Source organism: Microtus ochrogaster, chromosome 6 (genome assembly GCF_000317375.1).
Source record: "Microtus ochrogaster isolate Prairie Vole_2 chromosome 6, MicOch1.0, whole genome shotgun sequence".
In the NCBI taxonomy this organism is placed as follows: domain Eukaryota; kingdom Metazoa; phylum Chordata; class Mammalia; order Rodentia; family Cricetidae; genus Microtus; species Microtus ochrogaster.
In genome coordinates this window covers 81,007,854-81,019,702 of record NC_022013.1, presented here as the reverse complement: position 1 = coordinate 81,019,702, position 11,849 = coordinate 81,007,854, and positions in this window count along the sequence as shown.

The following is an 11,849-nucleotide window of genomic DNA, read 5'->3' as shown; positions in this document are numbered from 1 at the left end:
ATTTTAAGTAATTCTTCTTTGCTATTAACTTACTTAAACTAGTGTATAAAATACTTTCATGGCAAATTACCTGATTTACTCTCTTAAGGATGGATTGTGAAATATATAAATATTAAATTTGCCAGTTTATAAATAAGCAAGTGAGAAAAACAAGATCAGCCAAAATAGTTTAAGTTCCATGATAAACTTAATCCGAGACTTCCGAATCTAAATCCTCCTCTCTGACACTAATGGTATGAGAAGAAGCATGGAGAGAGGTGGGAAGTAGGCTCAGAGATTAGGACACTCACACTGGCTGAGGGCTTCCATGAGATCTTTATCCATGAAGCAGCATTAGTAAGATCTGTGGCATGGAGCCACTGTGAAAGGCTAATGTAGGTGAGATATCTACGCATAGTGCTTGGCATGGTGCCCAGCCCATAATAAACATTTAATAAATGTCTGTTCTCATCACACACCACTGCTTAAGCAGGAGCAATGGTGTTCTCAAACTCTGTGTGCCAATTATAGCAGGTTCCCGTATGTGGGAGGTGCTAATTGAAAACTAACAGAAACTTTTTATATTTTAATATATCCTTTTAAGATACATCCCCATTTTTCTGTTTACTCCAAACAACTGTGGCCAGAGCCACAACATGTGACAACAGAACCCAATGCCACAGGCAGGAGGTATAATCACTATATAGTATCACAGAAGCTAGTAGAAGCTGGGACCAGGCTTCTGGTCACAGTTACCACCAGGCTGTAGAATGTCTCCTGAATTTAATGCATTTCAGAATCAGTGAGACAAGCAAAAGCTGTGGCCAGGCAGAAACAAAATGGCCAGGCAGAAGTGGCTTCCAAGCAGTGTCTCGGTACGATGATTCTTCTCCAGTTCTGCCTCATACCACCCTCCACAGGGCTTTAGGGTACTGCTCCTGGGGCTTGGGAACAGGCCTGTCCTTGGTGAGAATAACAAACAAAAGCACATGGCTTACTTCCAGATGTCTCACTGTGTCTCACTTAAGATGAAAATAACAAAACACAGAAAGGCTGGAGAGTGAGAGGGATTAAAGCAGCATTGGATCTGCGATACAAGGACGCATAAGGTTTGGAAACCTGGAACCATATGCAAGGGCAGTATGTCTAAGTGAGGAGGACACAAACAGACAAATATCAGGCCTGGTACAGTCAGGGCTAGACATGGAAAGGCCACAATTGATGACTGGTTTCCTCTAGCACTGAGCTAAGGAAGACGGAGAGCAAAAGCAGGCAGAATGCTTCTGCCCACACAACTCATGACTTCATCATGCATCCCAGAACCCTCCCAACCACCTTGTCATGGGCAGGCTCTCTCCTCCAACCCAGTCTAGAAACTTCTATCAGCATCTTCTCTAAAATTGTGACCCTTCATCTTTCCTGTGCTCTAAAACGTTGCATGGTTCCCTAGTGACAAACCTAACTGCTATCATTTGGTCCTAATCTGCCCCCTCGAACATTTTCCCACAAACTGTCTCCTCTGATGCCACCCCGTAAGAGGCTAGAGCTAATGGGCCAAGCAGTAATTTAATTAATACAGTTTCTGTGTAATTATTTTGGGGCTAAGCTAAGCAGCCAGGACGAACAAGCAGGCCTTCCTCCCTACAACAATTAGTGCTCCAACGTTGTCGACTATATCCACGTAAAACCTAAAAGCTTAAAAAGGAATTCTAGATTAAAAAAAGAAAGAATTTGACATGGCTTTTTGCTGTTTGCTGGTGGCTTGCCCAGCTCCTTCAAGAGAGATTTTCCCAACTCAGCCACAGCAGAAAAAAGCAGCGGTTTTAAAATGCCAGCTTTGTGGGCTATGCTACTAGCATTACCTCTGTCTCTTGTGGCAGACAGAGCATTTGGATGGGGTTTGTGAGTAAAATGCTATGGCTTGCTTGATAGCAATGTAGACTCGCTGTGTGCCTGGAAATGGGGCAGTGCAAGCTGCTCAGAGACTCAAACAGCTCCACCATTCTGGACTGTGCAGAGCTAACAGGAACTACCGTATTTATCATAATAGTAGTACAGCTTAGGTTTTAGACTGGGCAGGCAAACAGGTGTTACCTACCATATTACTCCTACTAATGGCACAACTTAAGTTTTTAAGAAGGGCTTAGCATTTTAAAAAGTGCACCTGGACAGTAAATAATTACAGAGTCACAATATGACAGATTCAGACATAAACGACCTCTAAATGGGTCACAGTTTTGGATAAATGTACGGAGGCTTGGGAGAGAGAAGAAAAAGAGTATAGAGAGTCATAAAATAAAGTTAATACTTAAAAAAGAGTAAAGTCTTTAGAGACAGAGTACAAATAGTCATAGATTAAAAGGAGTGAAGAAAAATAAGACATGTAAAAATGGAAAATTCAGAGTATGGATTATATATACTATTGTGTTTTCTTTGAATTTTTTGACTGTGAAGGAACTAAGTACAGTGAGACATTTCATTGTAAAGGCTGCTAAGCTAAACCAGCATATATATTATAGAGGTATCTTGACTTCAGAACTAAGGATATGTGGCTTTGGAAAAGAAGTTTCTCTTTTGTTTTCAAAGAAGATGAGAACCTGTGGATTGCTTCTAGACCAATACGGTTTGATAGACCATGACCCCATGAAAGGTTGCCATGAAAACCCTCAAAAAAATACCCTGCCCAACTGCTGACTGAGATGAACCTAGCACACAGGATACAGCATGAAAGACCTGATTAACAGCACCCCCCAAACAGCAGGAAGCAGTATGGACAAAACTACACCCATATTCCCAAATACTGTTTATAATTGTTTGTTTACATTTAAAGGGGAATATGCTATAGAGATGAATGATTTGCTCTGGTATAGATCTTGATACAAATTTAAGGTCAATTTTGTTATATGTATGTGTATTTCTGATCTTGATTAAGGTATTGTGATTGTGTAAAAATGCAATATATATAGGTTAATAGATTATAGGTTAATAGATAATCATCTATTATTAAATATAGGTTAATAGATATAAATATAGGTTAATAGACAATTATTTATAGTAGTCAAGCTTGCAGTCATGTTAGATTTTCTAGATGTATAGAGATATATTTCGGCTAGTTAGATATTCTTCAAATCTTTCAGAGACCTTCAGAATATGGCATGTAAATATTTTTAATTTTAGGACTTTTCATGTCAGTGAGACACATCTGCTTCTGACAGCACCAATCTACTTCAAGAGGAAGATGGGCATCAAAGAAGCTCCTTATGGAATTGGTTAGCCATTTGGTCAAGAAACTGCTCTTGCCTGGACTGCTTCATTGGACATGAAGGATCCACAGAGAAATGACTGCTGAACTTGCCTAAAGGTGAGATGATCCTTCAGGGTTACTGCTTTATGAAAGAGTCTGCTAGACATTCTGCAGGACACAGAAGAAAATGACTGGCAAACTGCCAATACAGGCAGACCTGTCTTTGAAATTTCCTGATTCATGGAAAAATCTGCTGGATATTATGGGCCTGTAGGCTGCAGATGGATAACCCAACGGTACAGAAGAACTTTGGGTGACTGTCCAGGCAGCGAGATGTCTCTGTCAATTCACTTCCAGTTTACATAGGTAATATTATATTCTTCTGGAGTCTTTGATGGAGTTGAAGAATTTATAGCTATAGTTTTCCTTAGTTATGATAAAAGATAACATAGATATAAATACTGTAACTGTAATTCTTGCTAGAATTTTACTATGTTAAAGCCTTCCTTTTGTTTAAACAGAAAAGGGGAAATGGTGTAGGAGTTCCTTCTTTTTGTGTGTTGCTTTCATTAGTTGATGAATAAAGAAACTGCCTTGGTCTAGTTGATAGGGCAGAATTTAGGTAGGCAGGTAAGACAGAACTGAATTCTGGGAGGAAGAAAACAGAGGGAGAGCAGCCAGGATCAGACATGCTGAATCTTTCCCAGTAAGCCACTGCCATGTGGTGATATAGAGATTAATAGAAATGGGTTAAATCAAGATGTGAGAATTAGCCAATAAGAGGCTAGAAGTAATGGGCCAAGCAGTAATTTAACTAATACAGTTTCTGTGTGGTTATTTCGGAACTAAGAACAAGCAGGCCCTCCTCCCTCCAACAACCTCAAACCCTCTCACTAGTGTCAGCCTACATTCTAAGGTCACAATTCCTTCAAAACATTTTTACAGAATGTCCACTAGGCAACAAGCATTGACATAAGTACAGGGAATATAAAATGTAAGACATTCTGTCAACAAGCTCATGACCACAGACAAATCAGACAAGCCCACCAATGCCACACTAATGGAAATAACACAAAGAAACTCTTACAGATTACTGTGATGTCACTGTTTACATATGAGAATCCTGAGAAATTGGTCCCAGGTCAGCATTAGTACAGGAAGCTGTGGATATTGACCAGTGAGCATCTCAGGAGTATTCAAACCCTCTGTGTGTCTCCAGTCCTAAAGAGAAGTCCTAAAGCCTCAGGTAAGTCTAGGCTCAGCCAAGGTACAATCCTTACTTCTTATTCAGTCCTTCTGTCCATTCTCTAGCATGCTGCACTTCTCTATAAGTATATCTTAATAAGACTGAAAAAGGTATCTAGATAATGGTAGTTTTCTAAGTAGCTTCCTTAGCCAAATCACAACCTAGCCTGTTCTCTACCCTGCACACCTTCTCCTCTCCCATATTAAATCCAATCTCACCTCTTAAAGGCTTTCCTTCCATCTTCCATCCTTGTTAGTTCCACAATTCCCATCAGCTCTTAATTTTTGACATAACATGAGGAAGTGGTGGGGGGAATGTGGTACCTGGTTCTAATGTTAGCTCTGCTAATTACTGAATAAACTCTCATTAGAGTCTTAATTTCCTTGCCTGTCAAATGAACAGTTGGGCAAGACATGCGCAGAAGCTTCTTCTGGTTCAACCTGAGCTAAGTCTCTCCCTGAGATGACTATGTTCTTCCTAAGAGCTACAAACTCTCAAGAAGAAAGGCCCCATTCAGAAGGGGAGTCCGGGCTGGCACTGGAACTCCTGGCTCTCTCCAGCCACCCTGAACTTTACTGCCTGAAACCTCATAACCTTTACTTACTTGACCTTGATTCATGCTAGTCCTACATGCCTGTGGAGACTTTCTAATCTGTCAATAACTAGAATGGCCTCTCCTGCTGACAAAGGACCCTGTTCTTTGACCACAAGCTTAGCTGCCTTGTTTCTATACAACAGGATACTCTAGCGGGACTGACGTTCCCAAGCCTCCCCGATGACACCAACTGATCTTGCCTCGGTCTTGACCCCTGCTGAGTTCCCACATCTGCTAAGCAGGGTCCACTACCTGCACACTGATTCTTTCACTCCACAAATGTTCACTGTCTCTGGAGTGACAGATTTTATTTGTAGATAGAGATACAGTAGTATAGGATGCAACTGCTTCTCATACCAGCTTCCCATTGCCAGGACAAACTTACCTACTCAGTAAAGGGTCTGTCTAACACACTGTTGAATCCTTATGGGGAACTGGCACCATAGTAGAACAATACTTGGGAAATGTGGCTCTTTGTGCAGTAAAGAGCACAGAATAGCATGAACAGCACAAACTCTGCAACGAGAATCCTAGCTTTGTGATCCTGAGCATTTATAAAACTTCCTTGATTTATTTATTTACTTATTGCTTGAATATAGAGTAATATTAGCACCTAATTGACCAGATTTCTCTAGGAATAAACAGGGCAGCCTATGTAGCCTAGGTGGAGTGTCTAGAACATTACATTACACACAGCAAACACCTAATATTTTTATTTTTATGTGTCCCAGAGATATCGGCTTTCATATTCCAATTACTTGAAGAGATCCTGTCCTACCCTATATAACCAATACCTCAGGGGTTCTTTGAAGATAATTTTGATCAATGTGGCTCAACTTCAATAAGGCTAGCAATAAGATATCCTCCATAGTACTGTATAAAAAATCTAATATTTTCAAAGGGTTAATATGAAAATAGGGATCCCTGACTAGAGGCTATGGGAAGAAGAAAATCTTTACAATACGTATATCAATACTGAATTTCCTAAAAACCACTAAGAATAAGACAGGCAAACCTATTATAAAAATGGGTAAAAGGCTAAGCATTAAAGTGTATGTTTAGACCACAGGACCTATAATACTAACAGTGATAAGAAAGATAACATCAAATATGACAAGGATGTGCAACAATTAGAACTTTCCTGCCGGAAGCATGACTGGTACAACTGCTTTGGTACCACCTTAATAACACAATCTAACAATTCTACTTCTAAGCAAACACAACAGAAAATTTCATACACAAGTACACATATGTACACATATATGCATGCATATGTTTATAGAGCTGTATAATTACATTCCATATAACAACATGTAGGTCAACTGTAGACCAAATATACAGTGATGGTTCCCTGAGCTTCTACCTGCTAATGACAGAACTAAGAATATTCAGTAAGGTTCTCATAACTAAATTATTTAGAACATATAAATATGTGTTGATATTCATTCACTAGAAGCCATGAACAAACATATTAATGTAGTACCATTTATAATGACAATCTGGGCACAGCCAGACGTTCAACACAGTATCAGGAGTACCCACTGTTGCCTGTTAATAATACGGAATACTACAGTTCCCAAGAAAACAGCACACAACATGGATGAACCTCACAAACAGAAAGGAATAAAAGAAGCCAGACTACAAAGGAAAAATTCTGATGACTCCATTTATATGAAGTTTAAAGTAGGAAAAATTAATCTATTACTTAATAGATCAAAACAGCATCCACCCTTGGATGGTAGTGAGGGACAAGAAAATACTTTGGAGTATCTTTGGGAGATTGTAATATTCCTATTTTTATCTTTATTTTGGAGCTGTTTACAGGCTGTGTATGCCTTGTGATGAGCATACTATGTGGTCATGTCTTTACATGTATATTATAGGTCAGTAAAATCACTATAAAAATAAACTAATAACAAGGATTTTAAATTTTATTTTCTTTAACTCTAAGAAAATGGACTTTTATACAAATAGACTGACTTTCCACCACCAACAAATTTCAGCACAACAACAACAAAAAATCCAAAGGCCACATATAGAGCTCTAGGCACATTCTTACCACAGTTGAAGGTATGGCAGACGTGCAACATTACACTACTCCCATAGAAAAGAAATATGCCTTCAAAATTCTTTAATTTGTCAAATTTTATACTCTTTGAGATTGAGTCTAAAGATGGATTTGTGGTTTACAAATATAGTGAAATGGAGCCACTTTTCACAGGAAATAAAACTTACTAATGAGGCAGAAGCGGTGGAAGCTATGCGTAAAGGGTTTGTGAAAAACAAGACCAAGAAACTCAGTAGATGCACAATCTGGAATCAGTATTCCACGGCTGCAATTCCCAGTGGCTGCCAATGCTCTAGGTCAGAGAAGAAGGCACGGAGGGAGTCCAAGACAAGTTCTGGATCTGAACTGTGAGGGAAACAAAACTCTGGTAGATGAGCAAAAGCCACCCTGAGGTCACAAGAGGAGTGACCTGTACTTCCTGACCCAAAACAGGAAACAGTGGCTGGGTGTAGGCAGCCTTGGGTACATAAGGAAATGACCTCAGCTGGCCTAGGACAAGAGGATGCGGCCTGGGTGTACTCTGACCTGAAGCAAGGATGAGCAGCCAGGCTTACCCACAGTTCTTTCCTCTGGAGTGAGTTTCTAAATACACACACTCATCAGCTGATCCATTCAAATATTTGCCTTCACTGATCAGGACTCCTGAAACTTTTGGTTCTGAAAGCCTATTTGACCAGAGAGACAGCAGAAGCTAGGTCCAGAGCCCACAAACCTCACCTCAGTTACCTATAAAAGACAGCAGAAATGGACGTGAACTTGAAGAACACCAAGGATTCTGACCATGCAAAATAATTGTTTGCTTGTGTTTTAACAAATAAAGCTTGCCTGAAGATGCAAGTGCAGATCTAAGCCACTAGAGGCCAGGCAGTGGTGACATACACCTTTCATCCCAAGACTCTGGAGTCAGAGACAGATGGAGGTACCCAAACATCCTTTGTGAATGCTATTCACTCTCTGGAGCAAAGGTATCTTCCCAACTGTGGGCTACTCCACAAGAAAAGCAAGTGCCACCCCAAGGAAAGGGAAATGCGTGAGTATAACGGACACAGGGTCTGTCAAGCAGCAAACTGTTGGAATAGATGTCTGAAGCACTCAACAAGAGAATGTGCACATCCTCCAGGTCCCTTGGCTTCTTCTGCCCTGATGACCTCAGTTCCTCCCCTCTTTCTTTCCTAGTCATAGGATCACTCACATCTTCACTCTGACATTACAATTGCAGAGTAAAGAGAATGAGATTACAGAGAAAGAAGCTTGACAACTATCCTGTACTTTAAAACAAATCAACATATCCCAGAATCTATACAAGGACCCTTCCCTTTACCACCCAGAAGGAGCAGAGGTCCTCCCAGGGACAATCATTCTCCTTTCCAGAATGAAGGAACTTGCCAACTGCAGATGTTTAACTAAAAGACATGAAGGCTGCCGAGTGTTGCAGAGGACCATTTTGACTGTTTAGCAAAAGGTTGAATCTTTTATCTAGGAAGTAATATCATGTTCTCCAGGGTAATTAGTATATGTTTCCTGTATTTAAGAGAACTTCAGCAAGCAGAAGTTCTGTAACTTCAACAAATATTTCAACTACAAAAAAAAAAAGGAAAACCGCTCCAGGCTAGACTAAAATCATTCCCACAGAATGCCTGTTTGCAAATCCTTCTCTGTTACCCTTAAAGGTATCAGAACCTAAACAGCATGCTTGCGGCACCAGGAACATAGCCTTGTGTAGTTCGTGTGACCACCTGAAGTGTAAGTGTGTTAAAGGGTAGAAGCTGAGACAGACGCCTGGAAACAACTTTCTGGGCACAATTATGGCCAGATTCTGAAGTATTTATTTCTCCATTGAGATCCCTGTTCACATGAAAGATAACGGCAGTGGCCCAACAGTTCCTGAGAGATAGTGATTTATTCTAGCAAATCATATCACAGAGACATGATCCCAGACTTGACCAAGAGTGTAATCATCCACTCTGGAAGAGCTGAGGAAATTCAGCCAGGTCATCATCTTCTGAGACAATGAGACAGAGCTCCTTTGGCCAAGCAATCACCATTAGCTCTGAGGAGTGGAGAACAGTCCCAAGGGGAAGATGTTCTGTTACCCACAGACTGCCATTCTCTCGTCTTATAGGCTACTTCCCCCAAAACTGCCCACATCAGGACACAGGCCTTAGCTGGCCATAGAGAAGTCCTTAACTGTCTATGACTTGCACACCAAACCATCACAACTGACTCTGGGTGATAACTGGACAACCCATTGGCTTTTGTCTCATAAGAGTCAAAAAAGAACATCTCAGGCCTTAAAACCCTGTTCAATCATCTCAGTTCTTCTCCTAACCCCTACCCTGATCACCACAACCAAAAGTATCCCAGAAGCCAGATAGCATGGAAAGAATCTACTAAAGCTCAGATCATCTCTCTAGGGCTTAGGGTAAAGGTTAGCAAGCTTGCCAACAGTCATGAAAGAAATCTACAACCCAAGGTGAGGCTGTGCAGTGAGAATTTCAGACCATGACGGAGGAAGGGATAGATGGATGGGTAAATGGAAAACCAAGGGATTGTTTCCTTAGTGTGGATGAAGCCTATTCTCCAGGGGCAAAGCCAGGAACCCCTGCAGGACAGGCCAACAAACGTCTTTGGAAACCAAAAGATGCTATGTAACCTCAAGCTTGCCCAGCATAGGTGACACTAAGCAGAGACAATGCTGACCGCATTACTGACTATAAATCTAGTCCACTCAGCTGGGTCTGGCCTCCTCCAGGCCGGCCCCCCAACAGCTACAGTTTTGCTAAATTTAGGGCTGCTCCCAGCCACCCCAGCGACTCGGCACTTCGTGTCCATTTCAGGTTCAGCTGGGGACAGAGAGGAACAGAACTTGTTGAGATCTGCCCTCATGTGACCCTCCCTCTTCCCCATTGAATGCAGGGACCCGGGAGAACAGAAGATGTGAGTAACCAGTCAGAGATTTCCTGAGCTTTGTGAGTAGTCTGCACTCAACGTTTCGCTCAGAGAAAATGGCTGCTGGTTCCAGGAAAATCACCCTGCCAGGTCTGCTCCTCCCCACACAAGTGTCACTCTCTAGGAGTCCCAGATACTGTGGGCCTGTTAGGATAGGATATAATACCCTGCCACTAATTGAGTTGATAAAGAATCACCCTCCATACAGGGATGAAGGAGGACCCTGCTACAGTTCTATGAATAACTTAGAGACAAAATATAGTCAGTCAAATACTACAGGCCTTAAAGTACAGATATTATGCTGTAGTTCCTGAACCAGACTCCACAGTGGAGCCAACCAGGAAGCCCTGAAATTTCCTGACACCCCTGTAACCCCTCCCCAATCAAAAGACCATTGGGTACCTAATATGGGTTTCGCACATTTTAGGAGACTCGAGGATCTCCGTGCACAAGTTTGTCAACTACAGATTTGGGAATTCAGCTTCTACTTTCTGAGAATTCAGCCTTCAAGATGCCCTAATAAGGATTCCAGACAATTACTTCCTGCTATGTCACTGTGGGTAAGTTATTTAATCTTTGTTGGCTATAAAGTGCCTACTAAACACTAAGTACCTATGGCAAGATTGCTATGAGTATGTAATATGATACTCCATGGAATGCATACAAAACACTAATATGTAGCAATATTATGTAGCTCAATAAGAATCAGGAATCATTGTAACAACACACAGGGGGAAAGGAGTAACCCAAGAGGTAGGCTTAAGTCATGAAGTAAGAAAGTATGTGAGACAGAACAGGAACAAGAGATAAGGCTCCTACTGTCGAAACACTGTTTGCATAGACACCCTCCCTGTCTCAGTTCACACCTTTCTCCCACATTCTGTGCTTTGCCCTCACCCCAATTCCTAAATCCTACCATTCGGAGCCCAGGGCTGTCTCCTTTCTCAGTATTTCTAATAATAACCCATGCTTATGATTTTGGGGATTTATAACTGGCTAACCTGAACAAACAGCTACCAGCCAAAGAGCATACTTGGCCTGTGGCTGAATGTCTCAGCAGGGGCTAGTCTTGCACCTTAAGTAAGTGAGTAACACGAGGAAAGGCCCAGTTCTCACACTTCTGAGTTTTCCTCACAGCATTGGCATTGTGCTGGGCTTACCAGACTCATATACACGAGATGAAAATACACTTCACATCAGCAGGTACTTAGGCTAAATGCTCAGGAGGGCAGGGCCAGTACCCAAGACCCACAGCACTTTGAGCTTCCATTCAGTCACAGCAAGAACACATCATTGCTCCACTCCATTATACAAGGCCTTACTCACCTACTCCCAGGCCCTGTGGCTCCTGCTACCAAATCATCAACCCTCATGATTTACTGAACCCCACAACAGCCAACCAAAGCTCAGTTCTGCCCACATCAAGTTCAGAGCAGCTGGCTACTCACAAGCTGTAAGCTTCTTACAGATTAAAGATCCTAATTTAAACCTCTATGTGAGGTACAGCATGTGGGTCAGTACTCTGCAGGCCCATTGGCACAGAGAAGCAGCTATGATTTGAGAAATGCTGGGGGGGGGGGAGCACACAAATGAACACACAGAGCCTGAGCAACTGTAAATCTGAGTATCTGAGACCTCAGTGACTTCACCAGAAGAGTCAGCTCACTTCCATCCACCAGGAACCTAAGAATGTGAATTCTATCACCTTCTTCAGTGAACCCCAGAAGCGTAACACTAGAAAGGCAAAGTAAGTTGGAATGGCTTTTTT